The sequence below is a fragment of the Pristis pectinata genome, chromosome 7, assembly GCF_009764475.1.
Source record: "Pristis pectinata isolate sPriPec2 chromosome 7, sPriPec2.1.pri, whole genome shotgun sequence".
Classification (NCBI taxonomy): Eukaryota; Metazoa; Chordata; class Chondrichthyes; order Rhinopristiformes; family Pristidae; genus Pristis; species Pristis pectinata.
In genome coordinates, this window is record NC_067411.1 from 76502529 (window position 1) to 76514063 (window position 11535).

An 11535-nucleotide genomic window follows, 5' to 3' on the forward strand; every position below is an offset into this window, starting at 1 on the left:
AGGAATATATGAAAAAAGGAATCCTGTTTGATAAATTGTTGGGATTACCTACAGAATAGGTAATTGCAAAACATTTGATGTGCTGTTTCAGAAGTTGCCAGAGAAGTGGCTTTTAAACAAAGTTAAAGCACACATCAGCAGTAATACTCTGGCGTTCACTGAGGATCAATTAGTGTACAAACACAGAATGGAATAAATGCATCATTTTTGGGTTAGGAAGTTGTGACCGAGTACCACAAGGATTGGTGTTGTAGCCCCAGCTGTTCACAATTTATATCAATGCTTCAGATGTGGGGATCAAATATTATATAATCAAGTTTGCCAATGATGCAAAGACAGGTGGCAGTGTAGGCTATGAGAAAGTTGCAGAGAGGCTTCAGAAGAGCTTCATAGGGTTAAGTGAATGAGCAAGGAATAAGCAAATGGAATATAATGAGGAAAAATGTGAAGTCATCTATTTTGGTAGGAAAAAGTAGAGATACCAAGTGTTTTTCAGATGATGATAGATTAAATGTTTTCGAGGGATGTGGATATCCTTACACATGAATCACTGAAAGTTCAGGGGGCAGTTAGGAAGGCAAATGCTAAATTGGCCTTTACTGCAAGAGGATTTGAGTACAAGAATGGCAATGTCTTGTTTCAACAATATAGGGCTTTATCAGACCACACCTGGAATACTGTAATGACCTGGTGTCCTTACACAAGAAAAGATACATTTGTGATAGAGGAAGTGCAGTGAAGTTTGACCAATTCATTCCAATGACAGGAGGTTTGTCCTAGGAGGAAATTTAAGCAAGCTGGACCTTATTCTCCACACAACCTTCTGGTCAGCTCCAACCCCAGTCAGTCAAATCTCAGGCTCCAACTCTTAGTTGTCCCAAGGCCACCACAACCTCTGAATTGGTCCAACCTCACATGCTCCACCTACCGATCTCACCCCTCCCAAAGGTTCACAACAGAAATGCCAATCTCCAGCAATTCCCTTCAGTCACCTTGTCGCCTTATTCACCATACCCCCAACATTACAGTCATTTGCTTGCCTGCTGGCACACCCTGCCCTCAGGCCCCAACCTGACTTGCTGGCATCCTGCCCTCATCATCCCATCTCTCTGCACAGTCACTTACCAGATTGCTGACATAACTTTAAACCCTGATTAGATTTATCAGCTCTTGCCCTCTTTCTCCCTCAACCCACCAGATCTAACAGCGCTCCTTGGAAATGTATAAGGCTTCCAACACAGCTGAACTTTTTAGTGGCTCTTTCTTTTCCTGAGGCAGTCTCCTAGGATTGGGGATGACTTGCTTCCACTTCAGCTGCATGGGTTCTAAGGAGGCTGACAGGATTTGAAGACTCTGCCCAGAGGTGAGGGATGTTTTACTTGATGGGGCAACTGGGTGATTTATTTGGGACGTTATGCTCCCATCATAGAGACTCAAGGTGCTAAGCACTTCCCCTAACGCTCCATTTTGAGTAGTTATAAGCTAGAGATTCCCACGTGTCCAGGGGATGTTACATTTTTTTCCAAGAGAATTTGAGCATGTCCTTGAGGCATTCAGCAGCCCCATGCCTATAATGATCTTGGTTATGTGCTATTACAGCCACCTAGCAAACCCTTTAGGATCCCCGTGTTCTTCCTTCCCAGTCAGTGCAATGTAATATTTCTAAATAGTTATCCATCAATCACACTCAATCTGACCACCATTTGAACTCCAAATCAATTTTGGCACTACAAATCCTGAATCACACATGCTATGTATTGCCTCTAGTCTTTATTTTGCCAATTGATCCCCTGGTACTTGTTTTAAGAACAAGCAATGATACTGTTGTAGCTTGAAGGTGGGCTTGTTACATTTCATTCTTTGTTTCAGAAATACTGATAAAGTTATACGAACTTTAAGTAATTTAAAATAACAGAATTTTACATTGAGTTTGAAAGTCTGAAAGGTTCAATGAAAAACAAGGCCTTAAATGTAAACAACAGAAACTAGGAAGATACAAGTGTTGGCTGCAGTTGATTCATTGATACATATGGCAGAGAGACAACGTCTGGCATTTAAAGAAATAATGCACAAGTTGCAAAAGAGGCACAAAACCCCAACTGATTCATCTGTGGCTGACAAGAGAAATTAAAGATCGTGTTAAGTTCAAGGAAGAGGATTATGTAGTTTGCAGAAATAGCAGTAGGCCTGACAATTGGGAACATTTTAGAACTTAGCAAATGAGAATCAACAAATTGATTAAAAAGAAGGCAAAATAAAGTACGAAAGTAGACTGGTGAGAAGCATAAATATAGACTGTAAGACCTTTTTGGTCTAACATATAAAAAAGGGAAAAAACAAGAGGGCAAATGCGAGCCCCTTACAAACAAAGACAGGAGAATTTATAATGAGAAATAAAGAAGTGGCAGAGGAGTGAAACAACTATTTTGCAGTTGTCTTCACAGAAGAACACATGCAAGAATGAGAAACTGAGGGAACAAACTATTCATCATAAAATAGTAGTAGAGAAATTGTGAGCTTGAAAGCTCGTAAATGCCAAGATCCTGATGATCTACATCCTAAAGGTTTGAAAGAGGTGGCTTTAGAGATAGTGGATGGTCTTGCTGTCATCTTCCTGTTCTCTGTAGATTCTGAAATTGTTCCTGTGGATTGGAGGGTAGCACTATTTAAAAAACGAGGGAGAGAACACACAGGGAACTACCAACTATTTTCCCAACCTTAGTAATAAGAAAAGTACTGGAATCTATGATGAAGGCTAAAATAACAGAGCATGTTGAAAAGAATAATAGGATTGAGCAGAGTCAACATGGATTTATGAAAGAAAGATCACACTTATACTAATCTACTGGAGTTCTTCAAGGACGTGACTGGTAGAATAGATAAGAAGGAAGCCAGTGGATGTGGTAGGTGAATACAGAGGGTAGTGGGTGATGGGACTTATTCTGGTTGGAGGTTCGAGACGAGTGGTGTTCTGCAGGGATCCATACTGGGACCTCTGCTGTTTGTGATATATGTAAGTGACCTGGATGAAAATGTGGATTGGTGGGTTAGTAAGTTCGCAGATGATATAAGGATTGGTGGTGTTGTGGATAGTGTAGAAGATTGCTAAAGATACAGCGGGATATAGATAAGCTGCAGGTATGGGCAGAGAAATGGCAGATGGAGTTTAATCCAACCAAATGTGAGTTGTTGTACTTTGGGACATCAAATATAAAGGGACAGTACACTGTTAATGGAAAAACCCTTAACAGTATTGATGGACAGAGGGATCTTGGAGACCAAGTCCATAGCTCCCTGAAAGTGGCTGCACAGGTTAATCATGCTTGCCTTTATTAGTCGGGCATTGAGTTCAAGAGTTGTGTTGCAGCTATATAAAACTCTGGTTAGGCCACATCTAGAGTATTGCATTCAATTCTGGTGGCCCTGTTATGGAAGTGGCCCTGATGTGGAGGCTTTAGAGAGGGTGCAGAAGAGGTTTACCAAGATGTTACCTGGATTAGAGGGCATGTGCTATGAGGATAGGTTAGAGAAATTTGTTTGTTTTCTCTGGAGTGACAGAGGCTGAGGGGAGATCCGATAGAAGTTTATATGATTATGAGAGGCATAGATAGTCAGTATCTATTTCCCAGAGTTGAAATGTCTAATACCAGAGGGCATGCATTTAAGGTGAGAGGGGGTAAGTTCAAAGGAGATGTGCAGGACATTTTTTTTTACACAGGGAGTGGTGGGTGCCTGGAATGCGCTGCCAGGGGTTGTAGTGGAGGCAAATATGATAGAGGTGTTTCAGAGGCTCTTAGATAGGCACAGGGATGTGTAGAGAATGGAGGGAAAATGACATTGTGTAGACAGAAGGGATCAGTTTAGTTAGGCATTTAATTAGTTCGGGACAACATTGTGGGCTGAAGGGCTTGTTCCTGTGCTGTACTGTTCTATGTTCTATGGTGCATTTCGTTCAGAAAGCTTTCAATAAAGTCCAGGTTAGTCCACATGTGGAATTGTGGGCAATGTACTGACATGATTAGAAAAGTGGTTATCAGACAAAAAATGGAGAGGAGAATAAATGGATTCTTGGAAGGCTGTGATTAGTGGAATACTACAGAAACTGGTGTTTGGGCCCCAGCTACACACAATCTATATCAACAGTTTGGCTAAGGGACCACATATTATATTGTGATATTTGGTCACTTCAGCCAAACGTGAGTACAGATGAGGATCAAAAGAGACTTCGGGGGATATGGACAAGCTGAGTGAGTGGGCGAGAACACATCAGATGGAATATAATGTGGAAATATGAGAGGTTAACCACCTGTGTAAGCATAACAGAAAAGTAGAGTATTTGTTAAATGACATATTGGGTAGTGTTGATGTTCAAATGGACCTAGATATACATGTACATAAATCACTAAAAGCCATATTGGTGAAGCAGATGATTAGGATGGCAAATAGAATATGTTAGCCTTTATTACGAGAGGGTTTGATTACAGTTATATAAAGTCTTAGTGAGAATGCACCTGGAGTATTGTGTGCAATTTTGGTCATCGTGCCTAAGAAAAGACGTACTTTCCACCTAAGGAGACATTGAGTAGACTGGGACTGTATTCTCTAGAGTTTAAAAGAGTGAAAGGAAATGTCATCAAAGCACAGAATATTCGGCAGGTAGATGCAGTGAAGATGGTTCCCCTGGCCGTGGAGCCTAGGATTGGAGACACACATTGAAAATTCAATATTCATGCCGTTAGGCTGCAAGATTCCAAGACGAAAAATGAGGTGCTGTTTCTCCAGTTTGCGCTTGGAATTCTCCTGGCAGTGGAGGAGGCCGAGGACTGTCATATCAGGGAGTTGAAGTGACTGGCAATGGAGAGATGCAGGTCACGGTTATGGACAGAGCACAGGTGTTCTGCAAAACGGTCACCCAGTCTGCATTGGTCACCTTGCGAACTCTCTCAACCACAGTCAGGGGAAGCCCTGGTTAGAAAAGAAGTTGGACATCTCAGACATCCTGGAGTGGAAAGCCTCATCATGGGAGCAGATGTGCTAGATGCGGAAAAATTGAGAAAAAGGGATAGCATCCTTGCAAGAGACAGGGTGGGAGGAGCTGTAATTGAGGTAGTTGTGGGCATCAGTGGGTTTGTAGAAGATGTCAGTGGATAAGGAATCTCCTGAGATGGAGACAGAAAGATTGAGGAAGGAGAGAGAGGTGTCAGAGATAGTCCAAGTGAATTGGAGACCTGGGTGAAAATTAATGGCAAAATTTATGAAACTGTCGAGTTCCGCACGGATACAAGAGGTGGCACCAATGCAGTCATCGATATAGTGGAGAAAGAGTTGATGAATGGGGCTGGAGTAGGCTTGGAACAGGCTATTCAAAGTAGCCAACGAAGAAGCAGGCAAAGCTGGGGCACATACGAGTGCCCATAGCTACGCCCTTAGTCTGCAGAAAGTGAGAAGAATCGAAAGTGAAGTTGTTAAGGGTGAGGACAATGTTCAGGCAGGTGGAGGAGAGTGTTAGTGGAAGGGGACTGGTTCTGTCTTTAACCCAGCCTTTAACGTTAGCAAGACAAAAGAACTGGTTGTTGACCTAAGGAAGCATGGGGTGGGGGTGGGGTGTGAACGCATCTCTGTCCTCATCAACAGAGCTGTTCAACAGCTTCAAGTTCCCAGGCATCCATATCACCAGCAACATCTCCCTGTCCCTCTATACTGATGTGACGATCAAGAAGGCACTTCAGCATATGTTCTTTCTTAGGCACCTGAGAAGATTTGGCTTGTCCACAAGGATTCCCTCAAACTTCTACAGATGTGCTATAGAAAGTATTCTGGCACATTGCATTTCAGCCTGGAATGGCAACTGTTCTACTCAGGTCACTGGAACCCACAGAGAGTGGTAAACACTGCCCAGTCCATCGCAGGCTCACCATTCCCTTCCATCCAGTCCATCTTCACAGTGCGTTGCTTTAGGAAGGCTAACGGTATCATCAAGGATACCTGCCACCCTGGTTATTCCCTTATCTTCCTTCTACCTTCTATGAGAAGATACCAGAGCTTGAAAGTTAAATAAACAGACTCAAGAACAGCTTCTTCCCCACTGCTATCAGACCTCCAAACCAATTACCCTTTCACACCCCCTTCCTGGTGGTGCTGCCATGATCTTGAACCCTTAATTCTACCTTTTCCATTATTGTCACTTTAGCACTTCTTTTTGACCTACTATACTTTGCACCATTCCGTTGTTTTGTGCTTGACGCTGCATTTATTGCTGTACTTATTATTACCATGTATACTGTCTACTCTATGAGCTTCACATGACCAAGGAATTTCATTGCACCCTGTTCTATATTACAACAAATTGATCTGAATCTGAATCTAATCTGAATTAGAATCTGGACTCCGCCAGTATATAGTGACTATCAATAGTTCATAGAAAGTTCATTCAAACTTTACATCAAAGTTCAGGCATCCAACTTGAAGAGATTTGTAGACCTCCCATCATTTGGTAATTGAATTCCTGAGATTTAAGCAGGGCTATAAAGAGAGAGATGATGGTTGTGATTTCTAACAGGAAGGCTTAAAAATTTCTTTGTACATTTCTGAAAAATACGCTGTGGAGCTGTTGAAAATGAGCCTAACCTAGAGTAGAGCAACTCTGTACACATTTCTAGATGTCTCAGTGTCATCAAAAAGATTGAACTGTTGACTTTTCCCTTGTATTTTTATTTACCTCAGCAACTTACATCAGTGGAGCAACACTCAAAAATTTTCTCAAATGTGATTTTCATTCTCATTGATTTGAAATAAAAGCAAAAGCCTAGAAAATGCTTGATGCCTTTTTCTTATTTTTGGTGTTAAAAAGCAGCATATCAGATCATCCTATTGCTGTTTGTGAAAGTTGCATCAAGAGCTAGGACTTAAATTGTGAAGCTCACAGACATGATAGTAAGTTTTTATATAAAATTGCATTGAGACTGACAGTTTTATTGCAATGTTCACCACTAATATGTTGCAGGTTCTCAGATTTATTAGCTTTTAGTTGCAGGTGCAGTCTTTGTACCCAGTTCTTAAAGTGGCATACACAATGCAAGTAACACTCTGCCAGCTGCAAAAAAGTGTTGCTACTGAAGGAATAGAACCTGAAGTGATAGAGGAGGGGTGGGGGAATGCTCCCAAGGGGTCAAAGAGACCTGGATGAGCTCATGAAAACAATGTCTGTAAGAGGTATGTTCTTTTTTGGAAGATTCATTGAGATTGTCCAGGTAAAAATCCAAAAAACTGTAGATGTTGGAAATCGTAAATAAAAATAGAAAATGCCGGAAGTGCTCAGCAGATCAGACTACGTCTGAGGGAAGAGAAACGGTTTCTCTTTCCTCAGATGTGGGCTGACTTGCTGAGACCTCCAGGTTGCTGTTTACTGCCTTCTCCGAGCAGTCAAGCTGAAACCACTTGCACTGACTTGAAAGTGAGCCTTTAGTGGACCAATCCTATTGGAAGATGCACTGAAAATCTCACAACTGGTTATGCGAGGTTTAAATGAGTTTTCCATGGTACACTAAGTCATAATTACTGCTTAGAAATCCATCTGGCCCGAAAACCTTACTTTGTGGGCCTGCATCATAATTTCCTTGCATGAGTATTTCAAAATAGTTAGGACTTAATTGTTTTCTTATTTTTAAAAGATTTATGATTCAGATTCTATCTTAATTACATGTCTACATTCAAATCTAAATTTAGCAACTTGTATATTGTTTAGTATGTTCATAAAAACTAATCACTTTCATGAGAGTTCAGCTCTATTCTTATTACATGGTAGAGGAAGCTTAAGGGCCAAGCAGCCCACTCCCACTCCTAACTCCTATGTTTGTATGTGATTGGCACTCAATCAACTTGATGAAAGCACAGTTGCCGAACACCGGGGGTTGTTTGTCGTGTCGCCAGATAGCAGTAGATGCTAGAAAAGGAAAAGTTCTCATCACAGATAGCTAGATCACTGTGCCACGGATCACAATTTCTAGGTCATTGAATTCCACCAGTTTTGCATTGATATTATTGGCAACTCATCCTTTAATATAAATGAATGAGAATATTGATCCACCAATGAACTGGACATTGTCTGAAGAGATCTGCAAAGCTTTCTGATACCTCCCAGCTCTTTAACTCTGTGTCACTTATCAGGAATGAAGCAGCAGTTTCACTTGTTCAAATTTCACAATATAGTGTGCTATAAGATATTGTCCCCTCAAGTTGCCAATATCCATTTTCACAATTTTTGTCAACCATACCAAACGTACAAATATACAACAAATATACAATTAAGTATCTTCACACATTCCCCCATGCCCTCACACCCCTCACACACACACACACACACCACACACACACTTCTCTTCACCTACTTCCAGCACTAAACACACACAGGCCTGTCTCAGCGTCACATTATGAAAAAATGTAAATGTCGCTTTTTCGTTTTCCAGTGAGCTAGCCGAAAACCTGCTGGTGAGTCTAGATCTCACAGCAACACATTAATTACCTGCTATAGTACTTACCACAGCAGAAATAATTGCTTAATCATTCCAGTCAAAAGGTCTCATGTCAATTTACTCCACTTTACTTTCATCTGCTAAAAACCCAGCATGTGCATGTGTGCTATAATATAAGCATAAGGTTGGAAATACCTCATCTGAAGTTTCAGATAAACTAAAATATTGATACATTCAACCCTAAGAGCCATTTTTGCAAGTTGCAAAACACACTCAATTACATTCCCAATTGAATTTAAGATTAAGAGGATACAATACATCTGTTCCTATTATATGTCAAGTAATTTGTACAAGTTAAATTCTATTTTCTATATATACTTAAAGATTTGACCACTGTTATTTTGTGATAGAGGTGAAATCTTTGTGGGAAGTTCTGAATTTAATTTTATTTTTAGAGGTATGATTATCACGTAAATATTTAGCCTAAGTATACAGTAACTTAATTGAACAATAAAATTATTAATCAGTTAGGAACTCCCTAAAATTCTGCATTCCTCTAAGGTATTTAAACAGGCTCGAACTATTTGTGAATTTTTCTACCTGCTAAATACCGGGACCGTTCACCAGTACTATTTTTAATGTAGAAATAAAAGTCAGTGTAAAACCTCCCTTTCTATTGCTTAACCTTACACTTCAGGTACTTTTCCACAATCTGTTTGGCAAACTTTATATGTAGAGTAGGAATGCATCAACATTGTTTAATACTGCATTCATATTTATTTAAATTGAAACAAAAAAAATCAAGGATGATACCAAAGGGATGAATACTCATAAACATGGTCAAATTCTTCACAAAACATTTTAAATCTAGTCCTTTTGGAATGTGGGAAAGATACTTAGAATACAAACATGTGGATTATAATGAAGAATTGACAACCTTTAGCTTTTATGTGAGAAATGTGATAGAATTACACCTGTAGTGATTCATCTCAACATGTGATTAGACAAACAGGAAAAAATCCTCAATGGAATGAATTGCACACAGAAGGAAAGAAGGAATTCCACTTCTTTGCACCTTTCACAGTCCTTAAGTTCTGAGACCCAGTGAATTATTATTGAAGTTCAATCACACAACAGTCAACTTGCACACACTCAAGGCCCCCACAAATAGCAATGATGGGACAATCTGTTTTCGTGGAGATGATTGATTGATAAAAATTAGCTGCGTCCCTGGGGATAACTCCCCTGTCCCTCTTTGATTTAGTCCCATGATATATTTTAAGTTCAACTGAGAAAGCACACAGTGCCTTGGCTTAAAATCTCATCCAAAAGCAGACCTCCAATAATTCAGCACTCCCTTGGTATTCCATTCAGTTGTCAACCTAGATTTTTGAGCTTGTACCTCCAGAGCGAGAAGTCGATCTACAGTCTTCTCACACAACAGCAAGTAGGATGTCAGCTGAGTCACATCTGGTAGCAGTTACATCCTCTATTGACGGGATTGGGACACAAGTCCTCCTTGTTACATTCAACCTTCTATACTGAATCTCACTCATCCATTAGAGATTATCAATTTGAATGAACTCAATGACTGAGACCTCCAAGATAGATAATTCAAAAGATTTGTCATCTTCTGAGTGAATAAATTTCTCGTCATCTCAGTCTTAAATGGTCTATCCCATATTCCACAACAAACATATTCTCTGCATCTGCCCTGTCAAGCCCTGTCAGAATTTTGTAAATTTCTATCAGATCATCTCTCATTCTTTTAAACTGTGGAGAATATAGGACCAGACTATTTGATCTCTCCTCCTATGCCAAACTCACCATCCCAATAATTGGGCTGGTGAATCTTCGTCGCACTCCTGCTAATGACAAGTATATCCTTGCTCATGTAATAAGACCAAAGTACACAACGCTTTAGATGGAGTTTCACTAAGGCCCTTTATAGAATGTAGAACAGTACTGCACAGGAACATGCCCTTCAGCCCACAATGTTTGTGCTAAACAAGATGCCAAATTAAACTAATCCCTTCTACCTGCACATGATCCATATCCCTCCATTCCCTGCACTTTCATGTACCTATGTAACAGACTCTTAAATGCCATTATTGTATCTGCTTCCATTCCTGGCAGCTCATTCCAGGCACCTACCACTTGCTGTACGAAAAATCTTGCCCCATACTGTACATCTCCTTTAAACCTTCCCCCTTTCACCTTAAAGCTATGCCCTCTGGTATTTGACATTTCTACCCTGGGACAAAGATTCTGACAGTCTACCCGATCCATGCTCCTCATAATTTTATAAATTCCTATCAGCCACAGCCTCCGGCACTCAAGGGAAAACAATCCAAGTTTGCCCATCCTCTCCTTATAGCTCCTAGTGAACCTCCTCTGCACTCTCTCCAAAACCTCCACATTCTTCTTGTAATGTGGCAACCAGAACTGCACACAGTACTCCAAGTGTGGCCTAATCAAAGTTTTATACAGCTGCAACATGACTTCTTGACGCTTATACTCAATGCCCCAAATGAAGAAGACAAGCATGTCATATGCCTTCTTCACCATTCCATCTATTTGTGTTTCCACTTTCAGGGAGCTGTGGACTTGGACCCCAAGATCTCTCTGTACATCAATGTTATTAAGCATCCTTAAGTGAATACATAAGGGTATACTTCAGTGTATACTTTTCTCTTACATTTGACCTCCCAAAGTGCAACACACTTGCCTGGATTAAACTCAATTCTCTGATCTATGTCCTGCTGTGTCCTTAGACAACCTTATTCATTGTCCTCAACTCCACCAATTATTGTGTTGTCTACAAATTTACTAACCAAACATCTACATTTACATCCAAGTCATTTATATACATTACAAAAATCAGAGGTCCCAGCACCAATACCTGCAGAACACCACTGGTCACATACCTCCAGCCAGAATAACACCCTTCCACCACTACTTCTCTGGGCAAGCAAATTCTGGATCCAAATTACCGTGGATTCCATGCATCTTAACCTTCTGGATCAGCCTACCATTAGGGATCTTGTCAAATGCCTTACTAGTT